Source organism: Aulostomus chinensis, chromosome 8, assembly GCF_037954235.1.
Source record: "Aulostomus chinensis isolate RoL2024-O1b breed Wild chromosome 8, RoL_Achi_v1.0, whole genome shotgun sequence".
NCBI classification, from domain to species: domain Eukaryota; kingdom Metazoa; phylum Chordata; class Actinopteri; order Syngnathiformes; family Aulostomidae; genus Aulostomus; species Aulostomus chinensis.
In genome coordinates, this window is record NC_141327.1 from 9,314,572 (window position 1) to 9,324,903 (window position 10,332).

Below are 10,332 nucleotides of genomic sequence, written 5' to 3' on the forward strand. Positions count from 1 at the left end.
AGGCTAATGCAGCACTAGAATTTGAGTGAGCAGCATATAATTTGAGGCAGAAAAGAATTTCGGATTTTTTAAAAGATCCTGGGTCATGACACTTAACAGCAGAAGAAAAATGCGGAATGTGTCAGTACTCAAGAGTCTTTGCGTGCGTGTCACGGTGTGTGTGTGTGTGTGTGTGTGTGTGTGTGTGTGTGTGTGTGTGTGTGTGTGTGTGGAGACAGCGAGAGAGAGATAGGCTTTAGATGAGGCTTTGGAGTTTGGAGCGAGGAGTTTGTCTTTTTAACATTTGGTAGAAACTCTCGAAACCCTTTGTAACTGTCTCTTAATTTTCCTTGAAAGTGCAAACATCAGAAATACACTATTAAGATCTTATTTTCCAACATAATATTATATGTTATCACCCTAGGCAGGAATGGTATTGGTAGTACTACCAGATATCTATCATGAAATTTGCATAGTTTATTACAATCTGTTTTTGTCCTTGTTCTTTGTAGTTATTTTGTTGGTACTGGTGTGTTGTTTTTTTTTGTGTGTTTTTATGTCACAAGGATTTTTTTGTCACATTACATTCATGTATTTTTTTTTACTTGTTGGAAACATTTTGGGGTGGGGGGAAGATCTCTGTTTCTTCTTGCATCTTAAATGGTTTAACAAAAGAAGTAATAATAATTATAATAAAAAATAATAAAAAACTAAGCAGTTTTCTGCATCTTTAGCAAGACACATTCAACATACCACAGTCAGAGACATAACATTTTCAGGTCATATTCTGAAATGAAACTGACATAGAGCAAAGTAATGTCATGTGGGTGGGGGTCCGTCCTGGTCTTAAGGAATAGGACCTAATATTGCTCTATTTAGAATAAAGTTGGTAGTCAAATTACTGCATACTATGTAAAAATGGTCATTAAGATCTGCTACAGGTGGAGCAATGTCATAAAATTATACAATATCTGAAAGCCAGACAAAACAGACCATTTGTCAATCTGTACTCCAGGTTTACAACTCTGCTTATAGTTAATTTAGAGCAAATGAAGACTCACAGATCGTAGAAACTGTTTGATTATATTGTTTACCTGCTGTGTCTCTGCGTAATACACATTCTATTATGAATTGATACTTGAAGTACAAGGTAAAACCCGTTTCAGTTTACAATATCAATATGTATTTTTTGGGGTCTCTGGACCCTAGAGAGGCCATAGAGAGAAAGTATATATCAAAATCATGTGTTTGCAGGCTGCACGGTGGTGCAGTGGTTAGCACTGTGGTCTCACAGCAAGCAACCACGAGTCCCGGCTCCAGCACGGGATCTTTCTGTGTGGAGTTTGCATGTTCTCCCTGTGCCTGCGTGGGTTCTCTCCAGGTACTCCGGCTTCCTCCCACCATCCAAAGACATGCAAAAGGGGACGAGGCTGACTGGATTCTCTAAATTGACTGGAGGTATGCCTGTGAGTGTGAATGGTTGTTTGTCTCCATATGTTGGCCCTGCAATGGACTGGCGACCTGTCCAGGGTGAACCCCACCTCTCGCCCGTAGCTGCTGGGATAGGCTCCAGCCCCCCCGCGACCCTTAATAGGAATAAGCAGAAGACAATGGATGGATGGATGGATGGATGTGTTTGCAATAATGACATTTTGGAGACTGTCTGGGTTAGTGGGGGAGACAGGACGCAAGCACAGACTGCAGGTAATCGGAGTTCACACAAAAGTATTTAATATTAAAAAAAGGCTAAGTAAAAACATAGGGGCTTCAAAGGTCAACAGAAGGAAAAAATCACAGTAGCAATAGAAGGGGTGAACAGGCTTAAGTCCTGGTTGGAAAAAAATACAAACAAAACCAAGTATAAAACACGACTGAAAACTGAACCGAGGAACACGACAAGAAGGAACAGCGACAAAAACAGGACCAGCGACAAAAACAGAAACAGAACCAATAAGGAGACATGACACAATGCGAAACACAGAGGTTTAATACAGAGGGAAACAAGACACAATCATTATCATCACAGGTGAGACACATGAGAATGAGAATCACAGAAGGGAGCACACAGGAAGACAGGATACTAACTACAAAATAAAACAGGAACTCAAGACAAGGATCATGACAGACACAAACACCAAACATTACTATAATAAATATCAACTTTGAGTAGAAGAAATATCTGTTTCCATTGAAGTTTTTGAGCCATCCTGCATTATTTATATTAAAATTCAGGTATATCGAGGAGGAATATTTACTGTGACCCCAAATAATTTTTTTTTAAACATACATGTTATGTAAAGAGTATTGTGATAAAGAAATGGGAACTATAATTGTCTTTCCCTTCCTCTCAAAAGCATACTGGTCTAGATGTGCTGGGGCTACTGAATAATGTCAAGCTTGTCCCTTCTCCATCTTCCATTCCCCTCTCTGCCTTGTTTTACTCTTTTCCAGCAAAGGAAACTAGATTGTATCTATGTATGGAATCATCAAACAAAAGTGAGCTTCACATCACATCAGGCAAAGAAAGCATGCCCGGGCACTTCTAAGAGCTTCCCAAAGATGCCTGTTTCAAGTCCTTACAAGAAGGCTGCCTCCTATTGAAGTTCAAATGGATAGCTGTTGGGCAAAAGCTTTCCAGGGGGGAAGGAGAAGAGTTCGCCAACCTCTCTACCACACATCCTACACACACCCTAACAGGGAGCTACGGGGTGGGGGTGGGGGGGGGGGTGCTGATTTCTTCTTTTCTGTCTCTCAATAGCACCTGCACAATCTTTTATCAGCTGGCCACCCTATGCTGCCCCCATCCCTTAGAGCTGCTACTGCAATGTCAACAAAAATACGGCAGGGAATGTGGCTATCTAATGAGAATAAGCCTGCTCACTGGAATCCTAATAAGAAAAGAATCAGTGGCTGAACAAATATTTCCATATCTATCATCATGTGTGCTATCTATTATGAAAATGAACTAATCATATAGTTATTGATGCCTTGTCATGTTCCCCCAGAATGGTCTTTTTGTCATGAGGACTAGAAACTACAATGAGCTTGATTACAACTCTGTAACTTCGATGAGGAAACAATCATACAACCAAAAACAATTCTCAGGACTTCCTGAGGGTTAATTTTTTTTAAGCTGTATCAAATGAAGTCAGAAGGGAAAGTAAATTTAATAGCTTAAAACTTTTCATCCTAGACTAAATATCTTTTCCCATAAGCCTTTTCCTGCTGCAGCCTTTCACCCTTCCTGCAGTGAAGTCAAATTTTTCTGTTTTCACTAAGAAAATTTCACAGCTCATGAGATCAAAAGCTTGCATAAGCCCTGCATTTGTTTACATCAGGCAACACTGAGGAAAATAAAGCAATGTTCAGATACATCCGCCATCGTGAATGACCTGCCGCCTCTTCTCACAGCAATTTTATCCTTCCATCACTCCCAGGTGGATGACAGTATCAAGAATTACGATTCTATTTCCTTCATAACACAGTTCATATTCATGAACAGATTAAGAAGAATTTGCAGCTAAAGATACGCACAAAGATATTCCAAAACTACTGAATCCATCTGTGAGAGCAGGAACTGACAACTTCTTGGTGTATTTTGGCTCCATCCAAATGAGGTCCTTTGACATTTGAAATGGAAGAGTGACAAGAAGGACAAAAACAACCATTAAATCAACACATGAATAAATAATCTGTTTTCCTTTTCAGTGTCCCATTTTGACAAACCACAGGCTATACTTACTAAAAGATGTCTGGACTCATTTAGTGTTGAACTGTTTGGACTGAACATGTCTCTTTGATCTTTCACCAAGTTCTGGCATGCCTTTAAAGTTCTATTGTTTTAATTTCACCCTGATTGAAGTCCCTCAAACAACAGAAATCAAATGTCATGCAGGCAAACATTTTTTTACAGAACATTTGCAGTAATGACTGTGTTAATGCTCTTTAAGTCTCATTGCCAAAGTTTGGTGTTGTCAAAACCGGCAATAATCTAGAGCTCGGTAATGAAAGTAATGACTGACAAAAAAATAAATAAATGAATCTACATTTAAAAACCCTTTTCAGAAGTTATCTCCATCCCAAATAGTACAACTGAGAATGAATGTCACATGACCAGTCACATACACTGCACATATAGCATCAACTAGCTTCCAGTAATAACATTTACAGGTTAGTCAAGCAATCAATTTTGGCATAGTGAGCAATTATGTGCCAGCAAATACAAGGCCACAGCACAATGCTGGTGTTAATGCTAGTACAGTATTTAGAATATTAATATGAATACTACTTGTATTTATACTTAGGGTGGCAGCTTGAGCCTCCATGGGTCTGCAGCCTCCTCCATCATCAGCAGCATTAGTCAGGGATCTGGGAAGTTGGGAAGCACAAAGGCTGCAGAGAAGAAGTCAAGTTAGAAACAGGAATGACTGAAGGAGGACAGAGAGGAGAAGAGAGAAGCCCAGTGTGTCATGGGAGATGCCCTGGCATTCAAGGTCTATAGCAGCATATTTAAGGGCTAGCCAAGGCCAGCCCTAGATATAAACTTTATGAAAAAAAGGAAAATATTAAGTCTACTCTTACACATAGAGAGGATCTCTGAATCCTGGAGTGACAAAAGCGTGGACACATTTTTTTAGATTAGATGTGTCTGATTTTAGCGATATAATATAAATGAAAGCAAGCAGTTTTGGATTTGGATGGAAGTAACTACTTCCTCAGCCAGAGCTTCAAGGAATAATAATAGAGGATGACACAGAACCACCAAACAAAGGGTAAAAGGGAGACTTTATATATACATATATATATATATATATATATATATATATATATATATGTATATTTATATATATATTTATATATATTTATATTTATATATAAAAGTCTCCCTCTTACCCTTTGTTTGGTGGTTCTGTGTCATCCTCTAGCTCAGGTCTTCTACCAGGGGCCTGGGAGCTTGAGGGCTCTATGCAGTATCTTAGTTGTTCCTAGGACTGCGCTCTTATGGACTGAGGTTTCAGGTGTTGTTCCTGGAGTCTGCTGGAGCCATTCTCCCAGTTTGGGGGTCACTGCCCCAAGCACTCCTACTTCCACAGGGACCATGTCAGCCTTGACCTTCCACATCCATTCAAGCTGTTCATTTTAACCCCTGATACTTCTCAACCTTCTTGTGTTTTTTTCTTCCTGATATTGGCATTAGCTGGTCTTGCCACATCTATCACCACTGTCCTCTTCTGCTGTTTGTCCATCACTACAATGTCCTGTTGGTTTGCCAGTAGCTGTTTGTCAGTCTGGAAAGTGAAGTCCCACAAAACCTTAGCCCTGCTGTTCTCAACCACTTTTGGTGGTATTTCCCATTGGGATTTGGGTACTTCTCAACCATATTGGGTACAGATGTTTCTGTACACTATCCCCACCACTTTGTTGTGCCTCTGCATGTACGATTTTGCGGCTAGCATCTGAGACCTGCTGCTTTGGACTGTCTCAGGAACATTCTATCTTGCATGGTCCGTGCATCCTGTGCATGGGAAGAAGCTTTCTGGTCCTGATGTCTGTTGCTTCTTTCTGTTCCTTTGGCCACCTGATGATCCCAGCGGTGTATCTGATGACCGGCAGTGCATACATGTTAACAGATCTTGTTCTTACCATTCAGCTGACTGCTCAGTACTTGCCTTATTCTCTGGAGGTATTTGGTAGTGGCTGACTTCCTTGCTGCCTCCTCATGGTTTCCATTAGCTTGTGAAATCCCAGCATACTTGTAGTTGCCCTGGATCTCATCTATATTTCCTTCTGGTAGGGCGACCCCTTCAGGTCTGATCATCTTGCCTCTCCTTGATACCATCCGGCCACATTTGTCCAATCTGAATGACATCCAAGTGCTGTTGCTGTTGATCCTGGTGGTGTGGATCAGTGAGTCAATTTCTCGCTCATTCCTGGCATACAACTTGTAGAGCAGGTGACTGATTGTTGCCCCGCTTCGATATCCGGAACCACTTTATGAGATGATCTGACTGAGGCCTATGCATCCATACCACCAATAAAATGGAAGGTATTGTTTCTTCTTGTACATGGAGTATAAAAAACCTACCTGTCTGAGCTAGGCCTGCAAAGCATTAGGGGTCTTGCCCCTTACTAGATGTTGCCCTTGTGTGTGTGTGTGTGTGTGTGTGTGTGTGTGTGTGTGTGTGTGTGTGTGTGTGTGCGCGCGCGCTGGCGGGGGCAGTCAGAAGTCGTTCCTCTGCCTAAAAACTGATGTTTAAGTTTCAGAAACATTTAGAACAAGATCTGTGCTGCTTTTGACATAAGAAAACTGTTTATGGCGTCTAACTCCTTACTCTCTCCTCTTGGCCCTCTACCAAACTGACTCTGGTCATGTTTGTCTCCTTCTTCATTGAGAAGGAAGCCATCATCAGCAACCAATTCTCTGATTCTGACCAGCTCAGTCTGTTTCAACCAGCTACTGCTGCCTCACTCTGCTTTTTGACTCCTCTGAGTGAGGATGAGGTCTCCAGACTTCTCCTGAACTCAAAATCTACAACCTGTCCTCTCGATCCAATACCTACCAACAACCTGCAGACCATTTTGCCCACAATCACACCTGCAGTCACACACATTGTCAGTTCCTCCTTGATAACTGGTGTTTTCCCCACTGCTTTTCAGCAAGCTCAGGTCACCTCGTTCCTCAGGAAGCCCAATCTCAACACAGCCCAGGTTGAAAATTACAGGCCGACCTCACCGGTCTGCCATTCCTGTCCAAAATACTTGAGAATGCAGTCTTCAACCAAGTTTCTGAGCATCTGCAGAAGAACAACTTGATTGACTCCTATTAATCTGGCTTTAGGTGTGACCACTCCATTGAAACTGCACTCCTGTCAGTCACAGAAACAGTAAGCCTGGCTAGAGCTGCTGGTCAATCCTCTGTCCTCCTGCTGCTGGACCTGTCTGTTGCCTTTGACACTGTGAAACATCAAATTCTCCTCTCCACACTCTCCAAACTCAACATCTCAGGATCTGTCCTGTTGTGGTTCAAGTCCTACCTCACAAGTAGATCCATCTGAGTGTCATGGTGGGGAGAAGTGTCTGAATCACATGACTTATTGACAGGGGTACCCCAGGGGTCAGTGCTTGGTGCCCTCCTCTTCTCCTTATACACCATCTCACTCTGTGTTGTGATCTGCACACATGGTTTCTCCTACCACCGCTATGCTGATGACACTCAGCTTTTCCTGTCTTTTCCACTTGAAGACACAACTGTCTTAGCTCGGATATCAACGTGTTTGGCTGATATCTGCACATGGATGAAGGAACACCACCTTCTACTAAATCTGTCCAAAACTGAGCTTATGGTCTTCCAGTGTGTTCCTCCATTCAACCCCAAATCAGTGTTCTGCTTGATTCTAATCAACTCGTACCCACAAACTCTGCCAGAAATCTTGGTTTCATGATTGATGACCAGCTGACATTATAGGTACGTGTGGCCTTGCTTGCTCAGTCTTGTTGATATGCCCTCTTTATTAATATCAGGAGAATCATACCCTACCTAACACAATGAGCCACACAGTTTCTGGTACAGGCCCTTGTGATTTCATGCATCGACTACTGGAACTCTCCCCTAGCAGGCCTCCCTCCATGTTCATGTAAACCTCTGCAGATGATCCAGAATGCACCAGCACATCTGGTCTTTAACTTGCCCAAAACTGCAGATGTCATGCTCAGTGTCTCTTCACTGGCTTCCAGTAGCAGCTCGAAGCAAAGCTATTCTTCTGGCTTACAAAACAGTGACAAGAACAGCTCCTGCCTACTGTACCTGGAATCCCTCATCTAGGTCTACTTGCCCTCTTACCCACTACGTTCTGCCTGTGAAAGATGGCTGGTGCTCCCTGCTCTCTGTTGTTCCCAAATTGTGGTATGAACTACCTGACTCAATATGATCCACAGAGTCCTCTTCTACTTTTAAGAGATGTTTGAAGACTCAACTGTTCAGGGAACACCGAAGGGTAGAATGAGTCAGAAGGTTTAAGATCCAACGCTTAGTGAATACTTAGCACTGATAATGTTGAATATTCAATGTGTTGAATGATGAAAGATATTGTTGATGTTGGATTACTGGTTGTGATCAGTTGTGGTGAAATTATATTAAGAAAACAAATGGCACTTCTTCTGACACTAGATGGCAGCACCTGCGACCAATCAAACATGAAGAACTTCGTCATACTTATTGAGGCTTTCCATCCTGTCCAAATTCTTGCTTGTGTTGTACATCACTTTGGACAAAAGCATCTGCCAAATGAAATTGTAGCTTGTAGATTTAATAATTAATAGTGACCGAAAAGGACAGATGGGGAGTTTTCTACCCTTCAGTCATTTAACTTTAGTTTTTTTTTAATGCATTTAACAGTGTTTCAGTTTTCTAGCAGGCTCTTCTTTTGAAGTTTCATGCAGACTCTTTATTTGAAAGTCTGTATTCTGAGCTTCAACTGGAAAGTGGACAATGCAGACACAGTTCATTCCAGCAGAGGCATTGCTTGTATGCATTATATCTTATATAATATAACATAACATAACATAACATAACATAACATAACATAACATAACATAACATAACATAACATAACATAACATAACATAATATAATATAATATAATATAATATAATATAGGGCTGCACGGTGGTGCAGTGGATAGCACTGTGGCCTCACAGCAAGAAGGTTCCAGGTTCGAGTCCCGGCTCGGGCACGGGATCTTTCTGTGTGGAGTTTGCATGTTCTCTCCGTGCCTGCGCGGGTTCTCTCCGGGTACTCCAGCTTCCTCCCACCATCCAAAGACATGCAATTTGGGGACTAGGCTGATTGGATTCTCTAAATTGACCGTAGGTATGAATGTGAGTGTGAACGGTTGTATATGTGTCTATATGTGTTGGCCCTGCAATGGACTGGCGACCCCTCCAAGGTGTACCCTGCCACTCAGTAAAGACAGGCAGCTGAGATAGGCTCCAGCCTCCCATGACCCTTTACAGGACAAGGGGTAGAAAATGGATGGATGGATATTTTAGAATTACCAGTTGGGTATTTCCTTTTTTCCCTAGTTTTGCTTTCTCTCACTCTTTTAATATTTCATTTGTAAGGATTCAGTACAATGTGAAGAATGAAATAAATCTGCAAACAATAATTCAGACATTCTTCATTTACTCACTGTCTAGTTGAAATTATTACACCGCATGGGGGACAGTACAATGCCAACTACCTTTTGGTGTATTTAGGGACCAGCTACTGACAAAAATTATGCTAGGTTCATCCCTTCAAGTGTTTAAAAAAAGTGGACTGCTATGTAATCTGCATCTTTGCAATTTATATTTTATTATTTTAACTGCTACTGCAGAGCAAAATAAAACCTGGATTTACAAATTGATGATATTTTATCATGCTAAGGGTGGAGTTCTTACAATATGTTAAGACACAAACAATATGGATGCAATTAAAAGGACTGGGATGCAATTAAAAGGACTGAAGATGATAATACTTTCCACATTGTATGTAAAGCCCGGTCCTGAGCAGATTAAAAGTCAAAGCCAAAGGTGTGCAAAGGAGAATGGAATGCCCCCCAACACACATGCACACACACACACACACACACACACACACACACACACACACACACACACACACACACACACACACACACACACACACACACACACACACACACACACTCACTTTCACCCCTACAAGGCAACTGGACAATCGCTGATGTATGTGGGTTGAGTTGGCGCTCTTCATAGACAGGTTGGTTCTGGTTCTAGTGAAGGCTTCATGATGATGAGACCAATGCCAGCAGTTGGGATGCCCAAGGCACAGCAGAGGAGTATACAACAGAGAGCTAACCAGAAGAAAGAATGAGGAATGTAAAAGCAGAGGTACTTTTTTTTTTTTTTACAAAGCTTCAATCAAACCAATCACAAAAAAATGACTTCTACTTCAGATGATGAAAATTTTAAATTTCATACCTCAAATGAAATAAAGCTGTTCTTACTTGTGATTATTTGTGTTAAAGGAAAGGAGGGCTATTTTCTTGCTTTTAAGTATTTACATAAATATCTAATTTAAAGTAAAAAGTCTCATAATTGCCTGTGGAGTCATATTCTAAGATGATTATGAGGATGTAATTCCCTCTGTTAATCACAGGAAACATTATTTATATATAGATGTGGCAAGACTCATATGCATTATGAGTCTGTATTTATCTATTCAAACAAGAACCGTATGCCTGTCTTTCTGGCCTATCATTCCCTTCTACCACCCTCTCTTCTATAAGAAATATGTAAATACAAAGACTTGGAAACACATGGGGTTAGTCATTA

General features: G+C 41.2%; 1 pseudogene; it reads right to left on the reverse strand.

Annotated features, from left to right (window-relative positions):
* Positions 1–5,848, reverse strand: part of LOC147257017 (uncharacterized) — a 221,177-nt pseudogene extending 215,329 nt beyond the window's left edge.
* Positions 5,849–10,332: the final 4,484 nt, after the last annotated feature.